General features: G+C 40.9%; 1 pseudogene; it reads left to right on the plus strand.

The window, feature by feature from the left end:
- The first annotated feature begins 4,311 nt into the window (after window positions 1-4,311).
- Window positions 4,312-6,284, plus strand: LOC121158659 (annotated as a pseudogene).
- Window positions 6,285-8,362: the final 2,078 nt, after the last annotated feature.

Consider the following 8,362-nt stretch of genomic DNA (forward strand, 5'->3'; position numbering starts at 1 on the left):
CTATATAACTCTGCCTTTCAAATAAATAAATATTTTAAGAACATGAAAAAATGAATAGAAATGATAAACTCACAAAACCGATGGCAACAGTTCACAACTATCAAGAACACAACAATTAGCTTTCACTGTATTGGTTTGTGTTTACTTCCTAAGATTATAGAATATCTTGTTATTCTATATGTAGCTTATACATTTTATGTGTTGTTTAACAAGAAAGAAAATGCTTTCTAGTTCTTAATGTAGCAAATTAGTGTATGTATTCTTGGTTAAATTTTTTCACAGAATCACTTCTTATTTGCTTTCCCACAATGTAAAATCATGGTATGAGGCTGCTGGTTTTATTTTCTTCAGAATAATGTGTCATGTTAAGTTAACTTGACAGTTTCTTTTTCTTGTTTAAGAACAGTCACAGTAGGAAACCTCCATTCTAATTAAAAATAGCTCTTTTCTTGCCTAACACTAAATGTGGCTCTCATGCAAAATTATAAACTGGTATAAATGAACTGCTTATCACATCCACTCGCCTCTGTTCAGGTTCCAAGTGTTATAAATCACCATTGGTCAATAATAAAATCATATTGGGATAAAGTACAAACTACCACTGATACTATTCCTGAATTTATAAATTTTCTGTTAAGATATTCAGATAATATCTGCTGCCTTGTTTACCTGGCACCATAGTAGTACTAAGACCGTGTGCACAGAACACTAGATAGTTAATTCCCTTCTGCTGTCAATTGCCTTGTTTGTATCTTTATGGTGCTTTTGTTTTACCACTTCTAATACTGGTAGCATGTGTAGTTACTACAAGCAGAAATGAGTAGTATTTGTGAAATGTCAGCATTAGCATTTTATAGATGTATTTATGACAGAGGGAGAGGCAGGGACAGAGAGAGAGAATGTGTGCACAAGCAGTACCTTCCACCCAGCGGTTCACTCCTCCAAAGCCTGCCACCAGCAAGGGCTGAGAAAGGCTGAGGCCAGAAGCTCTGATCTCCATTCGGGACTGACTGGAAAGGAGGATCCCCAGTACTTGAGCTATCTCCACTTTTTTCCCTGACCTGTCAGCAGGAAGCTGCATCAGAGGCAGAGTAGCTAAGACTTTACCTGGCACTCTGGTATGGGATGCTGGCATCCCAAGTAGTGGCTTAACCTGTGGTGTCACAATATTCAACCCAGTAAAGTATTTGTGGTGCAATAAAAATCCTCTGGTGCATCTTTCTAAAACAAAGCATTTCTGCAACACATATGAAATCTTGGTGAAAAGAACATGTCTTTCAATTGTACATCCCAAGTAACACCAGGACCACCGCATTGTTACGTTTACCCTACAAGAAGGACAGATTGCCCAAAAAACAGCTTTTTAAAAGATTTTTTTATTTTATTGGAAAGGCAGATATGCAGAGAGGAAGAGAGACAGAGAGGAAGATTTTCCATCTGATGATTCACTCCCCAAGCGACTGCATTGACTGGAGCTGAACCGATCCAAAACCAGGAGCCAGGAGTCTCTTCTGGGTCTCCCATGCAGGCACAGAGTCCCAAGGCTTTGGGCTGTCCTCGACTGCTTTCCCAGGCCACAAGCAGGGAGCTGGATGGCTAGTGGGGCTGCTGGGATTAGAACTGGTACCTATATGAGATCCTGGTGCATACAAGGCAAGGACTTTAGCTGCTAGGCTATCGTGCCAGGCTCAAAAAAAAAAAAACAATTTTAATGAAACCTCTAAAAACTATGTTTTGAAACGTGCTGTGAAATATAATATTCCTGTGAGGTGAAAACAGCCATTTTACTAGAGCAATAATGCTCTAGTAAATGTCCAAACTTTTAACTTTAAATTTCTTAAGTTTTCAGAGGTGTCCCAATATAGAACCTCAGGCTAATATTATCCACAACAGAATAGAATTTGGGAAAAATATTCACTTCAAGCTTATGGACAAATGTGAATGGCGCCTGAATGAATATTAATTTATGTATGTTTTGTTATTTAAATAGAACCGCACAGGTGCACACACATGTAAATAATAAAGGAAATTAAGTAAAAAGTTAACATATTTGGCTCATTCAAGGGCTTATTTACACGAATTTGAAAGGGTAGGATTCAATTGCTTTCTTCTCTGGCTTGCCTGTTTTTCTGACCCAGGTATGAACTACAGCCCTTTGCATCTTGCTCCTCCTTTGTATCTCATGTCAATTTCTCATACACTGGAAGACCTTTTTTTTTTCTTCCCTGAGAGCTCAAGACAGAAAAGGTAGATATTATGACGCTCAATATTTTAAGTTGAGAATTTTTACTTCTTAGTCACAAATGGCTTATACATTCCCCAAAATATTAACCAGTTTCTGTGTCCTTATACTTTGCTAATGCTACTAACGTTTAATAATACACCATATCTATTCCTAAGTCCTTTACAATCTCTACCCAGAAAATTTTTTAAAAGCCCATAAACTATTAGAATTACTAGGCAAGTTCAACTAAGTTGTTAGAGATTCATCAAAATTTTGAAAAAGATTAGATACCAACATTTCATTTAGAAATGTAGTCTAGAGATATGTTCCTAAAGCCTTGGGACTGCTTTCCAAGCTGTAATCAGGAAGTTGGATCAAAGCATAGCAGCCAGGACTAAAACTGGCACCCATTTGGAATGCTGGCACTGAAGGCAGAGGATGAGCTGCTATGCCACCGAGCTGGCCCCTATCACAGAACCATTAAAGACCAAGAGGAAGGTCAAGAGGCACCAGCAACACCATGTTGCACACAAGTAGGAACCAACCACATATTCACTGGTACTAGATTCCTCCTTCTAGGAAATACAGGATTATCCTAATCTACCACACAGTTTCCCAACATCTTAAGTAAACCTCAATAAGCACAAAGAGGGAGCAATCAATAATGGCCTGACAAGTGTGAGAAGCCATGGTTAGCTGGCAAGCAACAAGGAGAGTGCAGGGTTCTAGGGGTTAGTAGGGATCGGAGATGCTGAACAATGAGTTCTCTATGTGGTTTCTGGTTGACTTGCAAGGTTAAGACTGACATTGTCCATTCAACTGTGAAAAAGGGGTTTACATTGCATTCTTCGAACACTGGAGCTATGGGAGTGGGAGTTAGGACACTCCCTAACATTAAACCCCTGTTTGGGACACCCACTTGTCACTCAGCTGTCTGCCAACATGCACCGTGGGAGGCAGCACGTGACGGCTTGAGTGCCTGGATCCCTGAGACCCACATGAAGAACTGTACCCAGCCTTCAGCCTGGCCAGCACTGACTACGGCAGGCATCTGGGGAGTAAGCCAGCAGATGAAGGAGCTCTCTCTGCTGTCATTCTGCCTTTTAAATGATCAATCAATCACACACGCACACACAAAAACTGGAATCACGCTCTAACTGTGTATATATAAAATAAAATATCAAAAATAGTATTGATAGTACTTGAAAAATTACCCTTAAATTTTGGAAATTTGGCCTAGCAGAAATCAAAACTTAGACATCTATGATAATTAGGAGGTGAAGCGTTGTTGTACAGGTAGATTAATCAACTACCAACTCACGTATTCATGGGAATCTGATAAATGAGAAGTGTCATTAACCATTCAGTGGGGCCAGGAAGTACTGCACAACAGTTTCTAATTTGTAAAGAAAAATAATAGTAAATTTCCTATCTCATATTCTAAACAAAAACAAATTCCAGATGGCTAAAGATTTAATGTGAAAAGCTTTTCACAGTTTTAGACGAAATTGTATTAAAATCTTTATGACTTCTGGGTAAAAAAAAATGTTTTTAATCAGATATGAAAAATGCAAACCATAAAAATGGCAGTGATTTTTGACTGCATATTAGAATTTATAATCGTGTGCTGAAACTCAGACTCAAAAGAGAAACTATGGATTGGTTGAAGATATTTATAGTTCATATTGTGAAGTATAAATCAATAAGAAAACTACAGATATTCTCCTAAAAATAGAGACAGACAAGAGTCAGAGAAATAAATGCCCCCAAAAGCATGTGGATGAAATGATAAACAAAAGGATACTGTTTAACACTTATCAGAATTGCAAAGATGATTAGAGTATGACTATTCTTAGGACTATCAGACAGGATATTTTAAGGCAACAATGATCGCTATGTTAAACACTCCAGGGGAAAAAATACCAAAAGAAGAGCTTCAGTAGAGAAATGATTTATTCTTATATATATGTAAGAAATGCATGTATATATAATAACCTACATAAGAACTGTACATTAAACTATAGGATTCATTCCTATAGTTAAGAACAAATAAAATGGAAATGCTAGAAATAAGTTTGGTAGCATAGATGTTGAATGTTCTTGACATTAGTGGACTTGACACAGCCAAAGAAATGATCAGTGAACTTCAAAGACAGCAGAAACTCCGAACTGAATCAGCATTGGAAGTGCTATCCAAGAGCTGCGAGACAAGAGCTGTCTGGGATGCAGGTAAATGGATCCTGGAAGAAGAAATAAAAACCAGCAAAAGAGACATAGGTAATGAGATAAGAGCTGACAAGTTTGTAAAACTTCCATGGGTGATCCTAGGATGAGCCAGGTTGACAACCACTGGGCAAATGACAGGCTTTTCTTTCTCCCTCCATGACTAACAAAGTTAAGTGAACCTACAAGTGGACAGAAGCCAACCACAGTTACCTGCTATTCTTGGTCCAAACAAGGTGTCAATCACGTTGCCCAGTCAACATAAATAGCACAGTACAGTAGAGGATTGTTTAAAGTCAGATAATTTTCCATAGTAAGAGTCTCAGTCTCAAATTTCTAACAAATTTCATAAGAAAAAAATTTCACCCTTCCTAAAACAGGCACAGCTATGCTAGTATCTTTAGGAAAAAGTGGCTGCAAGCCACTTCAGATCTGTGTTCCTCATTTTTGCAGGCAAATATTAAGTTTATGTCCCTTAAGTGAATGAATGAAATGAGTGGACAAAGCAAAAAACAAATATTAAGAATTTTTTTTCAATGAAAGCAATGGTCAGGTATGATAATGCAAACACTACCCTTTGGGCTACATTCATCACAATAATCTATTTTTAGGTAATTTGTTTTTAGAATCTCATAGTAACTAATTCTGATAATAATGACACTAATAAATTCAATTTTTCTATTATTTGTAACAAGTAATTATTGAAAGTGTGCTTTAAACTGCGGCTAAAACTGGGGCTACAAAAATAGAAAAAACACAGTTCTCAAAATTCTCAGTCTACTCTAATAAAGGATAGTGACATAAACAGCTATAATTCCTTGTTAAGTATTACATGAGTATCACTTCAAAATGTAAGTGATGTCAATCAGCTGTCCACACTTATGACTATTGACTCAGTGCCCCAAGTTTACCAGTGAACAAGGACTTGAAAACGGAAAGTGTGACCGGCGGAGAGCCCTCACAGAAAGAGGCCAGGACAGCAGCGTTTTTAAAACAAAGCCCTTGTCAAGTTCGGGCTGGAACCATGGATGGATCAGTGCACTACTAGGCATTGAGGACAAAGGTGAAGGCCTATCGGCAGAAGGCTCCCCCTGTCAACCCAGACAAAAATCCCGACAGTCCCAAAGCAGCCCAACTCTTCCACCTGCTCCCCCAGGCTTTTGCATTGATGCCACAGTCAGGGCTGCCTTTGACAAGGTCAAGACAGCCAGGAAGTAGGCAGCCGAGGACCCAAAAGCCTAATGAGAAAAGAAGGAAAATGACCTAGAGGCGCTGGAACAGTAGGCACAGGAGGAGGAGACCAAGAGCCACAGCACCAGAATCAAACGCCTCTGAGAGGAAAGCCCCCCGGCTGCTGCAAGAACAGCAGAGGCTGATCCAGGAGTGGGAGCAGAGGCTGAGAAGAAAGGCTGAAGATGCTGAAGCCCAAGGAACCTCCAAACTCAAGCTGAAATGGAAGGGCAAGGAGGATGAATCTCATGGCGGGTACCCCAAAGACATCCTCCTGCAGCTTCTGCAAAAGCACGTTCTCTACCTCTTGCTTTCCAGTAAGAGGCCAGGCATGGCTGTGGTGGAGTTTGTGACTGTCAGGGCACCAGAACTGGCTGTGCGGAATTAAATGGGCCCGGTTGATAACCCATCGAAGATCTCCTGGTTGCAGAGACAGCCCCAGGGTGCCGCAGGCCCCAGCCACCCAGGACTGGCCAAGGGCTCGGTGTTGTTGCTGTCGGAGAGGAACTAGGAGAGCCTGGTCCTGATGCCTGTGCGTCAGGTCGCAGAGCGGCAGCAGCTGATTGCCCAGAAGCAGCAGGGGGACCCGGAAGGCCTGCCCTCCTAACCTCTGCCCAGGGCCCCAACCCACAGCCCTTTCCAGGAGTCCCTGCAATAGACTTCTGTTTGTCAATAATAATGATGATGATAATCAAATGTACTCATTGACTTCTAACAGAAAAGACACGATCCTTGGGAGTACAGTTTTAGCTTAGTTTTTTTGACCTGTTGCTGTCATTAAGACTTCAGAAACCAAAGCCTTTGGGGGCACCCAATCTAATATCCAGATGACAGCATGCTGCTTACAGACCCACTGGGAAATGCATAAACCAAGGTAGCACCAAGACAGAATGGATCTGCCCAAAGGCACCAAGCTCAGGACAAAGCCTGTCACCACATCTCGCTCCTAGCCGAGCCTCTCCCACCATGGACTTGGCTACAGCAGACAGGATCACATTCTAAAGCACTGCTGGTCAACGTCCCTTTCACTCTCTATGATGGTTCAAGACTACGCCTTATTTTCCAAGTGAGACAAGTTTCCAAGAATTAAAGCCATGTCACCAAAAGAAAACACAAATACCAGTTTCTGTGTTCTTGTGCATTGTAACTAACACTAGACTAGTAAAATTGCTCAAAGTAGAGTACTATTTTCATGACATGACTTAAGTTTTTCTATATACTCCCCCAACCCCAAGCAAGGAGAAACAGAATATGGAAACTATGATCACACCCAATTTCCCCTAACCCTATGTTAACATCATCTAAAATTAAAAATAAATTTTAAATTAAAAAAAAAGGAAGTGATGTCTAGAATACTCTTTTTCAAAAGGGAGAGGAATTCATGTAGCTTTTGGTAACAACATGGGCTGTGGAATCAGACCGACCTGGATTCCATTTAGTTCTTATCCTAGAAAAACTAGGGGCCAAGTCACAACTCTGAACCTCCCTCAGGTCCTTCCCCCACAAAATGCAGATAAAACTATCTCCTCTCTAACCTTACAGCTGAGAGGATTAAAGCAGAACAAGAATGCAAACCATGTAAGACAGTGCCTGGCACAAACAACAGGCAGTTGGTGGGGTCATGGTGGGAAGGTGTTCTTCATAGTATGTAGAATTTTAGCCCTAAGTTATAGGAAAAGCTATTTTTCCCCCTGTACTTTTAAAATGTATTTATTTGAAAGGCAGAGTTGCAGAGAGAGAAGGAGAGATGGAGCGATATCTTCCACTCATTGGTCCACCCCGCAAGATGACCGTAACTGCCAGGGCTGGGCCAGGCTGAAGTCTTCCACCATCTTCTGCTGCTCTTCCCAGGCCATTAACACGGAGTTGGGAAGGAAGTGGAGTAGTCAGTTCAGGAATCAGTGCCCCTCTGGGTTGTCAGCGTTGCAGGCAGTGGCTTTACCTGCTATGGCACAACTCTGGCATCGAAAAGGAGATCCTTCCAGAACGAGTTATTTCTCAGGGTTTCTTTTTTTTTTTTTTTTTTTTTTTTTTATTTATTTTTTTTTTTAATTTTTTTTTTTTTTAATAATCTTAGTTCATTAGGGTATAAAGGGTCACGGGCTACAGGGTGAAAGTGGGTAATATCATTGTTTCCACACTAATATAATCATTTTGCCATGTATCTAGGGTTAGGGGAGTAACAAAGGGGAAAGCCCCACCCTACCTCCCACCCATCCCCGATCCCCAACATGAGGCGCGCTCCAAGGGTCCTGCTCATACAGTTTTGATAGTTCATCAGTTCTGGATTGCTGCCAATCTCTCCGTCCCAAACGTAATGAAACCTATTCAGAGTCTACTGGCTGACAGTCTCTTGATGGTTGGGGTTCCAAGATCAGCAGTTCAGTTCGAGAAATATCCAAAGAAACTTCATCTGAGTTGATCCCAGATCTGATTCTTGAGTGAGTTTGCTAGTACAGACTCCAACACTGTTGTCACACCAATCAGCTTATGCATATGCTGGTCGTTGCGATTGCTGGGTCCGTTCGGCTTCCAGCCCTGTCTTCCTTGTGAACCAATGGGTGTTGTAGTCCAGCTCGATTCTACCCACTTCATACTCGGTCTTCATGCAAACCAGTTGGAGCTAAGGGTTTCTACATAGTTAGTATTTTACTTTGACAGGCGTTGTTCCAACAACAAGGAGTA

Source organism: Ochotona curzoniae, unplaced genomic scaffold (genome assembly GCF_017591425.1).
Source record: "Ochotona curzoniae isolate NIBS_2020 unplaced genomic scaffold, NIBS_Ocur_1.0 contig_3819, whole genome shotgun sequence".
NCBI classification, from domain to species: domain Eukaryota; kingdom Metazoa; phylum Chordata; class Mammalia; order Lagomorpha; family Ochotonidae; genus Ochotona; species Ochotona curzoniae.